Here is a 22,725-nt window from a genome sequence, read left to right on the forward strand (position 1 = left end):
GTTAATATAAATATAGATGCATAAAATATAATAGAATTTTGAAACATTAATTAAAAGATTTAGAAAGTAATAGAATTTTAATAAAATATGAGATTAGTTAAAATATAAGCTGTAAGAGTAAGTAATATACTGTTAAAAATACATTTTCATATTAAAAGAGATTATCTACGGTAGGCGAATAATAATGAATAATTATAATGATGCAAAGAAGGTAATAAACGATGCCAAGGATGCAGTAATGTTATATACTTTATCAATATAAAAAAAAAAAATGCAAAGAAGTAATAAAAATATATTAAAAAATTTTTTGTTTTTATTTTATCAAATCAAATAAGATATAAACAAGAAATTTCTTTCTAAATAATAATTATTACATATTGGTTTTGAAAATTTTAAATTTATTTATTTCAATTTTCTCATAATAATAAAAAAATTGGTTATCGAATTTTTATTTACGATAAAAAAAAAGAAAATCCATAGAATTCAAATATTTTTTACATTATTAATCATGTTCTTTATATTAATAAATATTATTATTGAATATATTATTGAAAATTAAACAAATAAATGTTTAGAGAAATGTAAATATTACTGTAAATATTTCTATAAATATTGTTAAAAAAATCTGAAGAAAAAAAAAAAAAAGTTTATCATAATGCAAAAGGATATTATGAAATAATGTTGATGTAAATAGCTTCCAGACAAGAAATAATAATGAAAAAAAATTCATTTCATAATCGTAATCTTAAAAAAAATACAGTAAAAGTAATTATTCCTTAATCTTAGTAAACAAGTTGTAAAGATTTTTCCTAGATTTTATAACATAGTATATATTGCCAGTACATTGCTTATAATCAGTAATTTAATAATTAATCAAATAAAAATCTCTTACTTTTTGTTTTCTAGGAAATTTTTATCGAAAAATGATCATTTTTTATACTCGCACACCATATTAACTCCATTCAACCATAACAAATAATTCAAATTTCAATTATGAAACATTACATTATAATAAAACATTGGTTTTTATTTTGCAACATACGTAATTACAAGTAACATCAAAAACGTGTATTCACAACACGATAAAAATTGATGATTGATCGTTTTCGAAGAAATCAGTTTCCTTCTTCTTCTTCTTCTTCTTCTTCCTCCTTCTTCCTTTAACGATTCCTTCGATTCTTTTCCGATCGGTTTTGTGGAAGCGATAACAGGACGAAGGAAACATCGTGTCATGGTGTTGCGATTGAAAAGAAGAGGCCACCGGGAAGCGGTAGCCATAGACCGAGACGCATTGGAGCATAGGGGGTGGCAGCGGTGCGGTAATAGCATAAATCCGCGGTTGTAGTCGGCTCTCTCTCGATGCCGCCGTTGGGGCGGGGGAAGGGACAGGCCAGGAGCAGCCGACTGTCGGAAGAAACGACAGTCGCCACTCGACGCCTGCATCGAACAGAAGGCAGCCTGTGCGCAGACGCGAGCCGCATTTTTCGAGAGTGCATCCGTTCCCCGGGACGAGAATCGAAACTGGTTTCGAACGTGGATCATGATCCCGGTGAAATCGATCGCAACGACGCGATGAAAACCCATCGAACCATTGTTCGCGTTACCGTACACACGTCCTTTTAACCTAAAACCGAAAAAGGAACGGTACACGTTTGTTTGGTGCTGTGACAGTGTGATATTTTCCCTATAGCTTCTCGAGGACTCGAGCCTAATAAGACGCTCTTCTTATCGAATAACGTGTCGAGGGACCCGGTTCGACAAGCACCGATTCGAATGGTGAGTTTACTTATTTCTCTATTCGTTTGTTTTTGCATCATTGATTTGACAAACGTGCGCGATGCATCGAACGTGTATCATTCTTGGTGACAAATTGAGTTGAAATTCGTGTGATACTCGAGATATTCAGAGAAGTCAAAGTGATCGATTATTTTTTTTTTTTTTTTTTTTTTTTTTTTACGAATAGTTTAACTTGACTTTTGAGAAAGTTAAAAGTAATTTGTTTATTTCGTGAAGTTGATCAGTTTGGCTACTGTGCGATTTTATTCGAAGATTGATTTTTTTTTTTTAAATGCACGTGTATTGAACTCGTGTGTGTTAGTTCAATGAAGAAAACAATGAAGAATCGAGAAGAATAGTAAAGATACGAACTTGTACTATTCTAAACTAATCGTTGTCGTTTGCTATATGGTTGTATGATTAATGTAGAATTGACTTGTTCAATTGACTTTAAAACCATAGTCGTATGATATTCAATGGTTGTACATCGATTGTGTTTATATCTTTAATCGATTTAATATCGAACATAGGAAAGAAGATATTCTATTCGTGTTGTTTAATAGAAGATTTTTTTAAAATACTTATACGTTGGATATTGCACGGACAGTTTCGTATTGGCCATTTAAATCGATTCATAGGAAAACAAATTAATCGTTCATTCAAACGATCACAGTTTCGTAATTGCGTGTGTGTAGATAGTTATTTCCGCGATATATCAAGTTATACTATTCATTAGTAGATATTTTCTATCGCGAGTTATTTAATGCCGTAATAATAATATTAAATCAAATTAACAAAAATTCCATTTAAAAAATAAAACTCGGCAATGGGAAATTACTGACATAAGTGTCTTTGTGATTTCTCTGTCCTCACTTTCTCACTTTCCAAAATTCCTCGTTGCGAAACTATTTTGAAATTTAAACGTACAATTTGGGAATTTTTGAGAATTTCAGGCAAATATTTCTTTTTGGAATGAAATGATTGATCGATTTGGATGAAATATACTGTAAAAATATATAAAATTTTTTATAAATTTAAAAAATTCAAATTCAAATTTTGATATTATAAAAATATGATTTTCTAAAAAATGATTCATACTTTTAAAGACAAAATTTAAAAACAATTATCGGAGTTGAGTCAATTAGGTTTTAGAAAACAATTATATATTTATGATGAATAATATATATATCTGATATCTATTTTAAACATTTGAATTTGTTTCGTTTAAATTATCAAGTACGTGTTACTCGAAATAATGTTTCGAGTATGAAATATTAATTTCAAAATTTATTATTATTTTTCTTTTTTCAATGTTTAATAGTTATATCGAAGAGAAACTCGCCTCTGTAAAGAACCAATTTACAAAGAAATTTTTCATGTATCTTCCATACTTTCATCACATATGATAATACCGCAACACATTCCTCGCATTGTTCAACTTTCTACCCGTTTAAATCCCATATCACGGCGATCCCCAAAGGAATCTCCCGCTAACCGAAACGAAAATCTCATTTTCAACGAGAAACAATATTATACATATTATCCCGATCCTATCAAGATGGAATTATTTATCCATAGCGCGTTATCGTCGTTTCATTTATGCCTGTGAATAATCTGTTTACGACTAATAGAACTGCTTCAACACAACAAACTTGACTTTGCCTCACTCTATCCGGATCAGTAATTATGAAATTTCGGCCTGAGAGACCCATGCCCTTTAAGTTTCCCAGGCCGTGTAAACGACCGGATATTATTAACGGCTATAAAATACCGTTAGTAACGAAGTAACCCAACCAATATTTACCAAGGTTCCAATAATATTTTCTCGAAAACTCGGTCACGTCACATGTATAATCGTGTTTAAACAAGCAAAAAAAAAAGAAAGAAAGAAAGAAAGAAGAATAAAAAAGAAAAAAAAGTAAATAGAAAAAATGAAAATAAAAATAAAAGAAAAAAAAAAACAGAAATAAAAAGTAACGAGAGAAACAATTGAGAACCCCTGGGAGAGTGTACTCGTTGGTATTGTATGCTTTGGGGATGAGTCCTCGCCGAGGAAGATAATGAACCAAGGAACGATGATAAACTGTGCTAGGAGGGAGGGGGCAGATAATACTGTAAAAAGTTAGGAACTTAATGTCTTTGACCATTAGAAGAGAGTCACAGGCAGATATATGTTGAATGTCAGATTAACGTCGGCCGGACGGTGAAATATTTCCGCTTCCTTTCTCGCGGCGTATACGCTTCGTCCTTTTAAGCCCGAACTGGACGCGAAAAGGGGGCCATCGATATTTCCGGGTCGGATTATATATATATATATCGAATTCTATTGGCAACTCGGAGCAATCGGATCGGATACAGGGGGCAAATGGAAAAACGCGATCTCTGGAGATCGTTTCGATGGTATGACTCCTTTGTTACATTGATATGTTATGGGCATCGACGCCGCGCAGGAACACGTGGACACCGGATGCATGTGGTAGTTGATGGAAATTCTTCTGCCGGGATATTAATTTCGTCTATGGAGGGATTGTAGGAGTAATTGTTTCGTGTATACGCGATGGGAAGTTCAAGGTTTATTTGTTGCTAGTACGATTCTTTCTTGACGTGCACGTTGTGTGGGTACACCGTTGCTCGTTTTGTATTATTGTTTTGAAGAATGTGAATCACGCGACTGAAACTTCGTCTTGGATAGTTCAATTGTGAAACTTAGACGTGGAACAATTAGTTTCGCTTGAGAAATATTCTTCTTTTATTTTTTTTGTTAAGTAAAATATTAATAAAATTTGTTTCATGAATTTTAAAATAATTGACAATTTTTTCTTAAATCTTTCTAAAGATTTTAATGCGTTGATCTTTGTGTAACAAAGTGGAATAAATATCTAGGATAAAATATAAATTCTTCTAATAGTCGTAAGATACTAATTTTTCGAATGACCTATTTTTAGATCTGAACGAGATTATTGAGAAAAAATTGATAATAGACCGTTAACAAGGAGATTTCGGCTTTCTTTTATCCAGTTTCTCCCTCGTACATTTTCATTAATGTTCAATATGACAGATAACGTTTTTATCGAATTTTTCCCAATTTTTTTTAATAGGTTTTTTTAAAGAACTCATTTATAAATAGCTTATTTATCATATCATTAAAATATTTTTCAAAATTCTATTAATATTTAAAATTTTCTATGTTACTTAACGTTTGATTGTAATAGGTTTTTAAAATTTTAAAATTGGATTATAAATCGACAATAAATATATTGGAAAATAATAAGCTAGTTGTGTTTGAAAATCGTTTGCCAGAAAGATAAGAAATTTAAACAGTAGATATACAAAAGGGTATACGAATATTGACATAAGAATTAATGAGTTAAACAAAAACTAAACATACACAAGTGTCAATATTCTAATTTTTATAAAACATTGTATTTATATTCAATACAAAATTCAATTTTATATATTGATAAAATTTATTTTTCTACTTTATAATGTTTTTTTAAATTGAAGATTAAAGAATTTTTTCTTCAAATTTTTATTTTACAGTTTCTTAATAGTCTTATCATCAAAACCAGCCAATAATTTTATTTTTAATAAAAATTTTGTGGAATATGAGTTATATGGGAAGCAATAATATTTCGAAAAGATAAATTCAATTTTCAATGTAATTTTGTAACATAGATAAATCGAAAATTTAAATTATTAAATGTTCAGGTTTTAGGATTCTATCATTTCCTAGACAAAATTTTAAGAATTGATTTCTTAAAAAAATTACTTATATATAACCCATTCTATTTACATACTCGTGCAAATTTTTATTAAAATCGCAATCTGTAATAATTTGCAAACCTATAATCGATTTAATTCCACCTTACTTCTTCATTATCTAAAAATTTAATTCCATTAACACGTAAGAAGTTATCGAGATCTTATATTTTGAGAACCGATCGATAAGAAGCGCGTCCCATAGACAATCCTCGAGGTCAGAGATACCAGGTTAACGGAGGTCAGGATCCGTGTTCAGGTCGCGTCGAGGCCATAGAAAAGCGGATCGAGATCAAAGTAGATTGCGATCATTCGTCGCAAGCCTGTTGGTGTACTTTGACTCGTTTCTTCTTGCGAACGTGGCTTAAACGGCCGCTCTGTTGCAGCTTGTAGCCACGCAGGTGTAGGCCTTATGACAATATTATGAGCGCCCGTGCAAGCCGCTTGTCGATCCTGTTTTGTAACCCCGCCGCTGCAGCTCTTCGAGTTTATACGTCGACTTTTCTTCCGATAGTAAGCGAGTGAGCGCGCGCGCGCGCGAGCGTGTAGTTCCTGGCACGTTATTAAGATAGATTAAGGTGAGAAGCGTTCAATCGTATTTTGAATACGTTCGAATTTTACTTTCGAAGATGAATAATTCAATAATGGAATTATTGTAACATGAAGATAACAATGCGTTCTTAGAAACGTTTACGTAATTTATATTTTCATTTTTTTATGAAAATGATTGGAACCAAAATAACAGTAGGTTTTTCTAAATTTGCTATAAATATATAATAGATCATTTAGAGAATTTATATTGTAATTATAGTACGGTGGAGATAATTGAAATATTTATTCCGATCACGATATTTGCTAATAATATTGAATAAGTCTGTGTTACATTTAGATATCGAATATCGTGAAATTTTTTTAAAATATTCGAAATCGTGTAAAATATCTATTAATATTTGCTTGATTAATCACGCGAAAATAGGAAATATAAAAAACTATATTAGAAGATAAGACGGCATGAAAATTCTATTTTAAAATTTATTACATTTAAATATCTCTGATTTTACTGGAAAATAAATTTTTCTGAGTTTTATTTAGAAAATTATATTCTCTAGACTGTGGACGTATAGAAAGATAAATTTCTTTTAATTATATCATTCCATCTGAAATTCCATTCGACAAGTTTTCTTATAATTTCCTGTTCGGTGATTCAAATAATTGAATTAAATGCTTTGTGAATCGGTCATAAATCGAGTTTGGAACTAAATCGATCGTTCATGCTGGTTAGCTATATCAAGTTATGACAGTTTTATGAATATGTCGTTCGAGGTTGTCGATCCTGTTTCGAAATCTTGTCAGCGCTGCTCTCATAATACGTAGGTATGTGATTCGTACACACACCTCGCACTAACTAAATACAGAAATCAACAAGATTTTACACACACACACACACATTTCATATTTTAATTATCACAATTTAAAGAATACATTTTATTTTTTGCTATAAATAGTAATAGAAAAAAATTTTTTATAACGTAATAACATAAAAGCTTTTACGAAAACTTTATTTACATTCTTATATTTTTTTGCAGATTTTAAAATCGAAAAATATTACACGTGTTTTTAAAAAAGTTTTCAAAAAAGTAGGAGATAAAAAATCTATTTTAAATAACTTAAAAATAAACAAATATACAATTATCATTAATAATTAATACAATAATATAATTTAACATTGTTAAATTAAAAAATATACATAATATAGAAAAAAAATTATAGAATAATAAGGAAATAGAAATTATTACAAACCAAATTACCAGACATTAAAATTTTATTGTACGAAAAAATGTTGCAGATATAAAGGATACAAAAATCAGTAACTGCTTTAAAGAGCAATGGATCGAACGAATTTGTACTAACACGAAACACTACTTTATTGGATCTCGAAGTACGAAAAAGTTCCGTGTGCCATTAAATCAAATCCACTATTATGAACTGTTTTCGACACGAAAGGTTGCGATTCGTGGCGGATGGAACGGGCCAGGATTCTGCGTTTTATTTATGCACGAGCGTGTTGTGGCAACGGCACGAATGTGCTCGATCCTCGCCTTTAATATTACCTCACATAAAGCAGCACACACCTAAGTGTGCGCGCATTTCCACTCTATATATAGGCATACACGATGGGATAAAACGCGCGTCGAGATGTATGGTGCAACACTTTCTAACGTGGCTCGATCGGAATATCGGATTCGACGTCGATCCCGATCACGCGAGAACGCGACCGGGCAGATTCATCTCACGTTCCTTTTTTTCCTGCGGTTTAACGACGAAAGTGCACGCACCTCGATGTGTCGATGATACTTGCACACCACTCACGCCCGGCCACCTCGACCATGACACTCTTTTCGTTTCGATACGCGGCTCGTACACCACCGTCTCGAAAAGACTCGAAGAAGGAATGTGAGGAAATTTTCGATGAAGCTTTTTCTTTTTTTTGGGCGTGGTGAAAGGAATCGAAAGGACGATTTTGACAACGATCTTTGTTGCTTGTCGATAATTCTCTTTATTATTAGCGGTTTATTGATCCCTTTGATTCTATATATAGATTCACGTGTGATCTTTCAGATTGTGGAGAGAATTATATAGAGGAAAAATTATGAAAACGAAAATTTTTAGCATTTGGAGATTAAATAATGATGATCTTTAAAAATAGTTGGTGTTACGGATTTAGAAATGATGGCAAAGGTCCAAAGCGTAGATTTTGATAAAATGTTTAGTTAAAATTCGAGAGCGATATTTTTAATCGAGTTTATTATAAACGTTATATTTTAGTGTTGAAAGGATTGGATTTGCTGGTTTTAAAAAGCCACTTTTTCGTATTCGCTTTTATCGATGGAAAAATTTGTAAAATAATAATTTGTTTTACAGCAAAGAGGAATTCTTAAGCATTAAGTAACATCATATTAAAAGTAGTCAACGAAATAGGAAACTGAAACTATGTTTTTTCTTTCGATTAAGTGCGTATTGTGTTGTCTAGTAGATAGGATGAACTTTTCGTCGGTAAAACTTCCACGTTCGTTGTGGAAGCTATTAAGTTATAAGTTATTTAAGCTATTTAAGTGCTTAATAGTTACTCTCACGAGTTGTTTGTTAAAGATTTAGTCATTTCTTCGACAGTAAATGCGACAAATACTTTCTTTCGTATACAATTAACAATTCAAATTAATTGTTGAAATTTTAAACGTAGGATGTTCGAAACGAGTAGAAGAACAATATTTTAACCAAATATGAGATTCTTTTATTAAGTGCAGATAGAATAACACTCTCTTATTAATTATTTCACTCTTATGTATAATTACTGTATAATTAATGTATTTGCTAATCGATTATTTAATCATAGAATTTTGATATTCTGAAGAATCTCAACGAAATTACCAATTATCTATCAATTACTTCAAACAATTTATAATATCCAATAAATATATCCAGTTAAATTCCAAACGAAACTAAATTTCATTAATTCCATAATCAAAAGAAATTTTACAGCTTTTGTAATAATAGTAAAACGAAACTTTTTATATTAAAATTATTATTTTTAAAAAATTCCCAAGCAAAATTGCATTCGGAATATGAGGATATGAAGTATTGAAGTAACTTCAACTCTCTCAGAAATATTTCCTAATAAAAAAAAAAAATGCTTTTATCATATTCGCACAAACTTTCATTAAAATCAGGTTAAATAATACATGCTCAATTTCACGAGTCACTGCATATATATATGCGCACATATCTTCTCCAATCAAATTGTTTCCCCAATTTTTGGAAAATCGAAGCACAGTTATCTCCCCTCGGGCTGGGAGAAAATCTGTTTTCCGTATCAAAACTAACGAACGGTTTACGCACAAATACAGATCGCTTCATCACGCTTTTGGACCCATTGAATAGTTAATACGTATTTTCATCTCGACGAGTATATACGTATATACACATACGCATATGCGTAGTACAGAATATACACAGATACGATCCGCGGATATTTTATTTGGCCCCGGTGGACCGTGTCAAAATCCCCAGCAGCGATCCGAGCCTAAAATCCCGTATCGAGGTCCACGATTGGTCGGCACTTGATTGAATTGGCGGTTACTACCGGGCATTAGGTCCACCATCCAAAGGATTGAATTTCTGTCACAATTATCGACCCCCCTCCCCCCTCGACCGCTCATATATACCCCCTTTTTCGTTTATATATCGTATATGCGAAAGATTCGTTTCAAATCCCCGCCACGGTTCGATCTAAACGCAGCTGCGCCCTTTTCCGTGGCCGAGAATAAATCTAAAACTCGAATATAAATTCAACTATCGGCCGAGACGGATATAAGGGTATTTTCGAGTGGAGGACGGATTTCGTGACGAATATTTCTAGCTTTCTTAAAGAGATGTTCAAAGATTAGATTCTTTTCTTTTTTTTTCAAGTTAGTTTTTGGAAATGGTTCTTCTAAATTTTTTTACATATTTTTTGATTCTTTTTTTTTTTCTTTTTTTTTTGAAGATTTCCTCGTTTTAGCAAGATATAAAAAGATGTAGTACATACTACGTGTTAAAAGTATTATTCAGTGTTCTATATTAATGATAATTCGCTCGTTCCAATAATAGTCATATAACTACATATTTAGAATGATGAAGTGCACATTCATCAGAAATTAATCATAGTATTACAGATAATTTTTATTTCATTTGTAAATAATGCTTGTATGTTTATAAAACGTCAAAACGTTTCAATGAATCGCTTATTTGTCATGTGATAGGTAGAATGAATATTACGTTTGTTAAATAATTTGTTTTGAAATATTTATTATATTGTATTGATCGTGATATTTTAATATCGAATTAACAAATTAAAATTAAAAAAAACAAAGTAAAATTTTGTAACGTTAGATTTGGCTATTTTCCAAATTTGAAGATTTAATTTTATTTTTAACGAAGAAAATTCTTCTTTTTTTTCATATATACAATATTATTATATTTTTAAAAATTAGAATAGAGTGATTATGCTATCCCAAGTTGAAGTTATATATTTATCTTTAATCAAAATTATAAAGCAATCACACGCTGTTATTCAACAACCTTTCTCGCCTTCTCTATTTCGTCATTATAAGTGCGATCACGAATTCAGCGTGAAACTAAATTTCCCGATTTTCCTTTGTATCGAGGGACCCGAGCAAGGAGAAAGAGAAAGAGCGGCGAGGCTCTCTCGGTTGCTGCGTAACCGGGCCCGTAACAAATTAACAACACGTGTTTCGCATTCGCATTGGTACGGTGCTAAGGCGACGTTATACGTGTTCCCAACGGTAAAGTCAGTCGAATCATAACATCCTAGCAAACTCTATTTTACTAGGAAAATTATCTCCGTGACGCCAGAAAACGAACAAAATGCACGATCATAATGTTTCTCATTTTATTTCCAATTGCAACTTCTTTTACTGTATATTCAAATAACGTGAGAATTTTTCTTTGACATTCGTATAAAAATGAGCGTTGGAAATAATATTAAAATAAATGAATATTGAAGATCTTAATGAAATTTTTCACAAAAATTTATCAAAATTAAAGTTAAATATTAAAAACGTTTTTCCATTGAAATTATTTTTTTTTTAAATAATTTGAATTAAAAAAAATTACAAAAATTATAAGATATAAAGATTATAATTTTTTTTATAAGAAATTTGCGTTATTTGAAATTAAAAATAGAAATTTTAGATCGAAACTTTTTTCCGATTCTTTTGGAGATTCATAAATTTGAATAGTAGATTTTTTATTTATTTTAATTAAAGTTCAATTACTATTTTACAAGAAAAATATATATATATATATAAGTAAAATGTAAAAAGCTGTGTTAAAAATAAATGAAACGTTATGATTATATAAGTATACATTTTCTTAATAACAGAGACATCAATATATGATATATTTTAATATTGCGGTAAACGCGTCAAACAGTTTCGAAGCGGATATATGATAGCTGTGTGGAGATTGATTTAAAGTTTTGAATTGAATTATTGTAAACAAGGAAAAGGATTTAAAAGAAGAAATAACAGAAATAGCAGAAAGGAGGAAAAGCATTGTTAGAAATAATTATTCTTGTCATAACGATAAATAAATTACTCATTGTTGAAAATAATTATTCATCAATTCTCTGACGAAGAATTGATAATTAAAAAGACTGTAGTGTGATCGTGATGTATGAGAATAAAAGAATTCATCTTCATGGTAGATAAACTTTTACGATATTAAAATTTAGAATAATATAAATTTAAATTACTTGTAAATATTTAATTAAATCTATCCTACATTTTATATCTGTTTAGAGTATTTTTCAATCTTTTTGGGTTAACGAGCGTTAGGTTTTTGACATCATAATTTTTAAGATAAAAATATTGATTTACTGCATATAAAATATATTTTATTATAACTTATTATTCTTTTAAGAGGGGAAAAAAATATTTTTTAAATTTAATCCTCGCATCGATGAATCGTATTTTTTACAACATTGTTTATAAATATTGAAAAATTAAAATGAATACAAAATAATTCTACGTATTTTAATATAAATATAAATAATATAATATAAATATAAATAATATAAATTTTAATATAATTTTCGCACTATCACATTAGTAGAAAAACATTAATCACGACAAATAAGATATAATAAATTTTAAAAAATTTTTCTTTATTATCTATCATACATTGTCAAAGAATCATCGATAATCCAACAATTCTTACGAGTGCAGAAGCAATTATTTTTTAAAAATAGATACACATGATATAATTCAGTGTCAATTGTTGACAATTCTCACTCTACTAACATATAAATAATTAAAAGAAAGTATACGAATTTCACTCTCGTGTCTAGTCACGCTTTCATCCGGCACTTTTAGGTGTTCGAACAACTGCACAAAACTCATTTCGTAACGTTCACCTTGCAACGTGTCGCAAAAGGAATCCCTGGCTAGTTTTACGCGAACAATTAAGACACCTGTGCTAATTTCTCCATTGTGGGAGTCATTACGCGTTGCGATCGTTTCCTGGTAACACCGGTATCACCGGTGAATCCAGTTCACTTCTCGTTCACACACAATTTCTTATTGTTAGTCACGTAACCGAAAAATCTTGTCTTTTAACGGGCAAGACAAATAGTTCAGGAAAAAGAACGGTTTCTTAGTTTTAAACAGCGTTTCCTTTTAGAGGAATATCATTTATTTAGTTCTGCCTACGGAATACGTAATAAGTTAAAGGAGTACAGATATTTATAAGGATATTTGTTTTGAGTGATTAACATTATTGAAGGAATATTTTGATACGTAAAATTATATAAAGAATAATTTGTAGAAATAATTTGTTACTTTGGATCATTTTTGAAGTTCTACCATTTTTACCATTAAAGATAAAAGAGATTTCTTTAAATTTTGAGGTAACATTTTTTTAAAAATCTAAATATATTTTATTCGTTGAAATGAAAATTTCAAGAAGATTATAGTATAAATTTAATAAAAGTTGTATCAATTTTTTTTCTAAAGATTATTATTTTTAATTAGCTCAAGAATTCATTAAATAGTAATAATTTGATGAATAAGCGATATTTGGAAATTAGAAAAATATCGTATTGAATTATTATAAAGTATTATAAACAACTTTTTTTAAATTTTTATGATCGCATATTATAAATTTATAAAAGACATAGTTATAACATAGTTAATAGTTAAAACTTACAACATCACAAACGATAATTTTTACACACCATTTCTCGGGAACGTATCAAATTCTCTGAAAAATAATTTCCCGCGATATTCCCATTAAATTCAAAAATCCATTCCACTTTATAAATTAATATTCGACACGTCAAAAAAAAAAATAAGAAGCAATATAATAAAACCAAACCAGATACAAGACGAAAATGAAGAGAGGTCGGTAACGAAACCGCGTGGTACACTTTCTCGTGAACGATTTCACGTTCAAGGGCTGAACTCGTGGCCAGCCTGTTTTGTAATATAAATCATGCAGCGCCTCGTGTCACGTAGGCGTCGATTTTTGCCAAGTGATTTTGGCACGGACACTGTCTGGTGACCTCGTTCGAGGATCGCCTTGCTGCTATCCGGCCATGGAGAAAGGTGGCTTCTCAAAAAGAAAAAAAAAAAAGAAAAAAAAAAATAAAAATTAAAAAAAAAAAGATGGAAGAAATACTTGAAAAAGAAATGTAAGAGAAAGGAAACGATGCGAGTGGTGGAAGGCAGAAGGAAAGAAAAGATTAGAAGGTTATTCGTCGCTGGCCGACCAGGGGCAAAGTTACGTAATGCCAGGATGTCCGTTCGTCTGCTTCATAAGGCATTCAGTGAGCAGCAGCTACCGCTTCCACCTCGCCGGAACAGTTTTGAATCGCGCCTCGGAGCAACAGAGAAGAGGGCTTTCCGGTTGACTCTCAGCCTGCTTTACGACACGTAACGTGTTGCGAGTAAACCGATCGGTCGCGTGTTTTATGCATAAGGGAAAAAAGAAACAAGACTTGTATAGATTGAGGAAAAGATTCTTTTTTCTTTCTTTTTTTTCTCTCTCTCTTTCTATAAATGTTGTTTCTTTTCTTAATTTATTTTTCTATAGATTTTAAACGATAATTGTGGGATATTTTATATATAATTTTCATTGATCGAGGAAAAAATCTTTGAAAAATCTTTGTTTTAGAAATATTATTTCTTTTTTTTATTTATTTTTCGAGATATTCGACGTGGGATAATCGTCTCGAAATATTTCTTTGAAAATATAGATGTTGATTTTTAAATTAAATTAAGTTACGCAAATCATAATCAAAAGTTTTTGTATCTATTCTTTAACAAAATTGAATGAATGTATCTTTAAGAAAATAGAGAAAGTTTTATACAACAAAGTTAAATGGCGTTTTAAATTCTAAAGAAATTTGAATGAATCAAGGATATGTTAATAACAATAATGAAATTATGCAAATTCTAACAAAGACTATAGGAGAAATAAATTTTTACACCAGTATGAATAACAATTTTGCATATGTTGAAGAAGTAGGACTCTACTTCCGTAAAAATAATTTTTAAACTATTCTTATTTTATTGTACATACATCTTTTACTTAAACCATTTTTTAATTATTATTATTTAATAATTTTCAAAAAAATAAATATTTTTATAATTAATAAATAATTAATAAAATATAATCTCTTATCAAAATTTAAGAAAAATATAAAAATAATTTTTATACATTTCTTTAATAATATTTTATCATTTAGGTAAACAATATAATTTTCTGATATATTTTTTTCAAATAAAATATACATATCTTTATATCATTTCTTATCATTGAAAAGAATTCTTAAATGATAGACGATATTTTCGACAAAATCGAAATAAATGAGTTCGAACGTTTCAGCTATAATTTGACATTTATTAATTTTCAAATACAAAGATTTAATATTATCTATTATTAGAAGACAATACTTTCCATTAAATATTCAAATTTTCCTCTTTGATTTATTCAACAATAACTTTTTCTTCACTATCACAGAATTTAACGTGAAAAAACTATAAATGGAACAATATAATATTATTATTATCAAAAAATAACACGTATATCTTCTTTCAGAGCGATATACATAAAAACAAACATATCGTTACCGCATTCTCACGATCACAATTTCTCTCTTTGCTGATAATCGTCGTGCACCAGATACCACGAGCTCTTGTTGTCCCTCATAATACGTAACGGGAATCCCAGAAAACAATACGAAACTGCAAGCGCAGCTCGTCTAACAATTTCAGTGATTATTCTGTTAACTTTACCTCGGTGTCAATGGTTCCTTTGTTAGTATCCTATCCTTTCACCACCCGATACGACCAGTTCTCAAGGATTTTACTGATCTTTGCTTTCAGTCGCTGCTTACCTGACTGCCTCCGTGGATCGTTCATGGAGTGTGTGTATACAGGTAGAATACTCGATCCAGCCATTTAACTCTCGATTACTTGGCGCACAGATCGAGAGAACCGGCAATTTACATAAATCTCTTTTATTCATATTCTATCTTTTGTAGTGTAGTAGACGCCGTTAAAATAGATCTTGGTCTTAATAACAGTTAATATATATATAAGTTAATTCTGATGTAAAAAAATTTCTTTTATAGGATTACCTATTATTCTATAAGAAGTTTATTTGCTTATGTTATTGTTTAATTTGCTTCGTTTAAAAAATATTGAGATTATTTTAGCTAGTTTTAATTTTACTCGAGAACTTGGAGACTTATTTATAAGAAGATTACTTGGAGTATTTATTTATAAGAAAAGAGAGATGAGAAAATATTCCAATAATCAAATAAATTTCGAGATTTTTATTGCTTCGATCATACTTGTATATTTTAAAATTTAAAATATCTATCAAATTGTAAATATGCTCTTGATTCTTCGTAAATTTCGTAAATCAAGTTCAATTCTATAAACAAAAGAATATCATAAGTTTCTAATAATAAAATAATAAACGTGCATTTATCATATTATATCCATTTAAAAAATAGTCATATTCGAAACAATTGTTTCTCCAATATATTTAATCTTCAATAAATCAATCCGATTCTTTCATCGCGTAACAAATATCAATTTCCAAAATGGTAAATATCCTAATTCGTAACAGACAAAAATTCAAACGCGTGAGAATACCATTGTACACCCGATTTATTCTCGCAGACGGAAACACGGTGTTCGTTTAGTTGTTGAATGGGGGATACAATGAAACGAGCAGTGGCGTAATGGTCATTACCGTTATATCTCTTGAATCGAGTGAAAAACCGGTGTCGGATACTTTATTGTGTCCATAAGGTCGCACCTTTTTATGAGCTCGCATGGCTATCAGAGATGGAAGGCCAACGAACATTACGGCGTAATGGTAGTTTCAAAAATTATATAATTGTATAATTATATAGTGGGGGGTTGCTTCGAATTATTTAAAATTCGACGGTCTTCATCATACAGGTGTTTGAAGAATTCGTAATTGAAGAAGTAATTAACCCAGGTACGGTGAATTTTTACGTTTCGTGTTTATTATCGTTTTAACCAACAAAATGACTTTTAATGTATTAAGGGGAAAGAAAAAAAAGAAAACAGTGATGTATAATTATTAAGAAACGAGAAATAAGGTATGATTAATAATTTTTTCGTTAAAAAAAAATTTGTCTGGATAGAAAATTGGATTGAATGAAAATAACTTTAAATGATATAGCAAAGTTAATCACGGAACCAATATTCTACCTCAAAAGCTAATTTTGTTTCAGATAGTTATTAAATGCGAGAAAAATTCTTGCTCGATATAAAGTACATATATATATAATATTTGTAATTTGCATTAAATCGAAAATGTATTGTGAAAGTGTTTTGTTTTTCTTATATCGTATCGTAAAATCGGTATCCTGGAAAGATATATCTACATGTATGAAGGTAAGCTTCACTCAATCTCCAATTGAGATTTAAAAAAAAAAAAAAAAGAAAAGAAAGAAAAATAACAAGAAATTCAAAAGAAAAAATTATCTGACATTAATATACAATATGAAATAAATTTAACTGAATGATTTTTTGCATATAAAAATAAATTGAAAATAAAGAACAAGTAAGCTTTATGAAAATTGAATTTTAAATACTCATTTATAATAAAAAAAATGCTAATAGTATACATCATAAATGTATCTACTGATAATATATTTATTATTAATATATAAATAAAAATATCATTTCTATGCTCAATTATGAATTGATTAACTAATAATTGAATTTTCTTCATAATTCACATTACTTGATGTAATACCATTTCCAATATTGATATAACAATTGGCAATATACTTTTATGAAGTATAAAGAAAAAGAAAATACTCAAATTTTAAATCGCTAGATTCTCTTTAAAAACTTACACGTGAGAAACGTGTTTCCATTCCTTTTGATCTTACGTCCCTTGTTTTATCCATACCATACGTTCACCCCCGTATATTTTAAAAAATTCGCAGAAACAAATCCCTTTCTTTAATTGTTATTCGATATCTACCATACGTTTGACGCGGCTAGAAAATGGCAGTTCGAAAAAAGAAAAAAAAAAAAAAACATTCACCCATTGTCCTGTTGTTCACAACCGTATTTAGCAAATTGAGTGAGAAATCCGATGGGCAATGGGTAAATCCTTTCTTCCTGGCACGATCCGGCCAGGCTTTGCAGACTTTCCGGTCGACCGAGCATCGATATAATTCGCCGTGTTTACATGCCTGACTTGGCCACTGTTCCAGCCAAGTCATTCGAGCCACGTTTTCATCCCATATTCGATACGAGGCGAATCAATTAGATGATCTTCAATTATATAGGGGCGTGCTCCTCTCCCATACACGAAAGTAGCGGCCATATGCGAGGAACGATCCGGTTGGAGGAGAAATTTTTTTCGAAACTGTTATCTGGTCGATTTCTGTAACGTATTCTGTTGGATAAAATGTTGGTTGTGTTCATTTGTTGAATTCTCCTCGTATACGTAATTGTTATCATCGCAGGTGCAGGCTTCTATTTAATGATCGGCCTCGTTAATCGGCAAGTGCACTGGATTAGATTGAAGATACTGGTTGGCTGGTCAGAGGCAGCTTTGATGAATTCTGTTTAGCCTTGTTTGGCTCGCCTTTACGTTAGTATTCTGTTGCAATGACGGTTGATGCGATCCCTCTTTAAGAGAGTAACGTTTGTTGGAAAAGTTAATTAATCCTTGTGAGGGTTCCTTATAAATTGAATATTTCGTAATAATTGTTTCAACGAAGAATTTTTCTTTATATCATACGAATGGTAAATTATTTTAACAAAGTATTTGATAAGATTGTTCAAGATCGATCTTACTAAATTTTAAAAGAATCTGATAAGATTTTAATCACTTCATTTAGAACTTTTAGGAGAAAGATAAATGAAAGAGTTAAATAAATCGTTATTTTAGTAATTATTTTTTATTTTTTTTTTAATATTTTCATATCTTTTTAAGAAATTTTCAAAGAATTGCATATAACGTACAAGTTTCGTTTGAATCAATTTTGAAAATAATTTTCAAAGTTATCGAAGTATTTCCAGTCACGTGCTTCACGCTGTATTCGCATACATAATGCGCACGTGTCAATATTAAACCATTGATCCCAACCACGCAGATTTCCATTACACGTTTCGAAACTATGTACTACTCATCCACACAATTTCATTCTTCAAACTTATCAATGGCGAACACTCCATGTTTTCATCATACGCCAGCCGATTATCTTCTACCGAAAACAGTTTTACATTCATAAAGTCAAACCGCTGGCAATAAAAAGTCGCTCACGACGAGAGTTTCCTTTTTTTCTACCAGGTTAGCGTAACGCGTTACAGCAATACCGATTTCAACAAAAGTCATACGCGTAAAAACATTCCTTATTATTGAAATAGGAATTGTATTTATACACTGAATAAATCATTGAAAGAAAATTGGAAAATTATATCAGTATATTGATATTATAATTAAAAATAATTTAGAAATGCTAATATAGTAATTATAAAACATATAAATCGTCATGAAATTTGGCAAAAATATATTTTTATATTATATTATATTATAAAATATAGAAATGTATACATATATATATCATGGATCTTCGAAGGAGGAAAAAAATATTTGAAATAATTGAAAAGCGAAGGAACAAAACGTGAGGTTAAATCTGCGTATAATTACCTGTCGGCAACGTTGGCTACGATGTTGCCACGAAGTTGATCGTAAGTGGGCCAACTAGTGTGTGGGTCAGTGCCAAACCGCGCTTCTCGAACTCGATCCCGAAAGAGGGATGAGGCTTTCTCAGGGCCAGCGACCGCTGGCCTACCGAATGAACTCTCCATCTGCCCGCGATCGATCGATCGATCTACGATCGCCTTGGCTCGTGTTACATCGATCCATCGTAACGGATTACCACAGCCGTAGAAGAGCTCGGTGATCGTTTGTCTCTTGGAAGTATAGTATACCACTCGTTCACCGACACGCGGCGCTTTTTCTGCAAAGGCGGCCACGATCTCCTCCCCCCCCCCTCTCTCTCTCTCTTACACATACATGGATACTCATTCACTCACTTGCGTTTAATTGGTGCCTTGAACTGTATCGACGAATAAGCGAACTCGATGAAAATGTTAATTAGAAGTGCAGTCCGGGCTAATTGGCCAGGCTGGAAGAAGAGAGAAGAAACTGACGAGAGAACTCTGTAATTGGATTTCTGAATACGATGTTATTGAAAGGAGTTTGATAACGATGGACGGAAGTTTGGCGAAGAAACCAAGTTCTTTTGATATCTTGTAGCTCGAGCTTCGAGAGTTTCGCGTGTATTTATTAAAGTTGTGGGGGATTCTTGGATATTTTTAAGATTAAATGAAACTAAGTTAAAGAGATTAGGAAAAGTATGAACGAAAATAATGATTAATTTAAATTAATTATGTATATAATAATATCATTTTTATACATTTATACAAGGTATTTATGCCTATTATACAGAAAGAAATGAATTTTCCAAATTGGATTGGAACATCGTTAACGTTAAAAATCTGAAACGGAGCAAAAGTGTGCGGACAGTAGGAGGTCAGGTGAATGAGAGTCTTGTTCTTTTTTCTCTTTTTCTTTCTCTTTCTCTCTCTCTTTTTTGATGCGTACTTAAATTACTTTGAGACACGATGCTCGGTGCAAAACGGTCTGGTGGCCTTAGGCTGTCGGTCACTGACACTGTTTCACAACCCGTGAGACGAGGTCCGGTGGTCGTGTGTCACGTGACGGCGAAGCAGAATCGAAAAGTAAGTGAAAGATTCGTAAAATTGAAACGGCCGCTCGAACGAACTCTCCCTTCCCTCCCTTGAAATCGTATTTAGCATTGCACCGTCGCGTCGACTTGGCGCGAGAACTCGTGAAACGAAACTGAATTTTAATTTGGAAGTGGTGCCGCTAAAGCGGCCAGTGTCCCTCCAGTGACGCCGTCGCTTTTCCACGTGACTATTTTTAATTAAACCAGGTACAGATTGCAATGAGAGAATCTGTTGAAAAGATCGAAGGAACTATTAGAAATTGGAAGAAAGAATGGATAACTAAAAGCTCGTGCTTAGTTTGCGAAATTTAGTTCGAAATTGAAAAAAAGAGAAAAAAGAAAGAAAGAAAGGAAGAGAGAAAGGAAGAATGAACGAACGAACTTCGTGTTTCACGTTGAAAAGGAAGTATAAGAAATTGAAGAAGAGGATGAATAGAGTGTTTCACCGCTTAATTTTCATGTTGAAAAGTCAAAGGAAGTATAAGAAATTGAAGAAGAGAAATAATGAATGAATAACGTGTTTCACTGTTTAATTTTCATATTGAAAAGTTAAAGGAAATGTAAGGAATTTAGAAAAAGAAAGGATGGTTTGTTCCGTTCTAACTGAATACTTGGCTTTCAGTTTAAAAATGTTAAAGAAACTGTTAGAAATTGAGGAAAATGATGAATAGTATGTTTCATCATAATTATCACGTTGAGAAATTAAAGGAAATGATGAAATTTGAAAATAAAAATAAGTAAGATCTTTTTCACTTCTTGATTTCCAGTTTTATTAACTTTTGTTTTTTTTTTTTTTTTTTACTTTCACGTGTATTTTTTCTAATACTTATTTTATTGCAAAAAACACTATTTTTCAATATAATAAAAATCATGAATATCTTTTCTATCTTTCTTCGATATATTGTACAATACAATTGTATTTGTTCTTTGTATTTTACAATATAGATCCTTTTTGCATAATATGCATATACATAAAAAAAGATTCAGATATAACTATTATTCTATTAAAATCATTTCCTTTTCTTCAATTATTACAATTTCAAATGCTCAAACAAAAGATTCTTAATTTTTTTATTTCCGTTCGTTTTAAAAAACATTAATCCTTGCATAATAACTTTTCTTACTTAAAAACTTCGACAACACAAAATTTCCATAACTTGAAGATTCTATCTCTTTTGAGTCCTCGTGATTCTCTGTATTATAAACGAATGATTATTCCAATGAACGTTTAGGGAATTCTGCATAGCTTCTTCAGAATCGATCTTCCTCAAATACTTGATAAACAAAGTTCATAAAAATATTCGAGGGTTCATCGTTCGTTTTTTGCAATGCAAAACACGAGTCTATCTCGAAAAAAAAAAATAGAAATGGTTGCCAGCGTTCATTGTCTCGTTTCGATTAACCGAACCAAGAAAAGAGAAGTCGAGAGACCACCTTCACTTGGTGAAGGAGTTCGACTTTTCCGCGACCTTGAGGTGGTTTCAGCATAAACCAGCGGCGAGAAGGCGATGTCTCACTACGACTGGTCCACGACGACAACTCTAAGGGCATTCTAAAGTCGGCCTTAAGGTTGTCCAGTAAACGATAGAATCAGATATTCTTCTGCAACCTTGACCCATGCTTTCTCGTGAGATCGTGTTACGTTTCCTTCCCATTTTTCAAGAGCCTCAGAATCCTAAATTAGAATCCTAAAAGATCGTTTTATTTGTCAAATCGTTGCCATGTTTCTTTAGATCTTTTGCTGCTTTAGGCAGAAAATTGGGATAGAGTAAGGATTTAAAGTATTTTTTTTTTTTAAATATTTGTTTAGGAATATAATTAGAAATAATAGAGATATTTTATAATTTTTAATAGAGATATACAGTTTTAATTTATTTATAATTTGAATATGACATATTTATTATATTTCTGTCTAAAATTTTAAATTTTAAAATGACAATATGGATATCAAGGACAGATAACTCTTGTACAATACTTACAATATTTGTGTTATTAAATTGATAAACAATAATACGGAACATGGTCTTATTTGTATGCATTCTAACAATAAATACAACATGACAAGTCGTATCAACATAACAAGAAACCAATTAACTTAACCAATATTATAAATATTATATAATAAATCTGTAATTTTAAAACTTTGTCTTGTTATTGCGTTATTATCAAGCGATCAATGTCTATTAACATTGATTCTGAATATTTTTATTATTATAAAAATATTCAATAATTATCATAGACTATTATATGAAACGGAAGATTAATTAATTAATCATCTATAAGTAATCTGACTCGTGTTGTATTTATATCTT

General features: G+C 30.8%; 1 protein-coding gene across 1 annotated transcript in view; it reads left to right on the plus strand.

The window, feature by feature from the left end:
• Positions 1-1,404: 1,404 nt before the first annotated feature.
• The window catches only part of LOC100577455 (golgin subfamily A member 6-like protein 22), a 58,196-nt gene continuing 36,875 nt past the window's right edge, over positions 1,405-22,725 (plus strand). Inside the window, exon 1 of the mRNA XM_006563303.3 lies at positions 1,405-1,776. The gene's annotated coding sequence lies outside the window, so the exon portion shown is untranslated. The remainder of the gene's footprint in view (positions 1,777-22,725) is intronic.

The sequence above is a fragment of the Apis mellifera genome, linkage group LG11, assembly GCF_003254395.2.
Source record: "Apis mellifera strain DH4 linkage group LG11, Amel_HAv3.1, whole genome shotgun sequence".
Taxonomy (NCBI): Eukaryota; Metazoa; Arthropoda; class Insecta; order Hymenoptera; family Apidae; genus Apis; species Apis mellifera.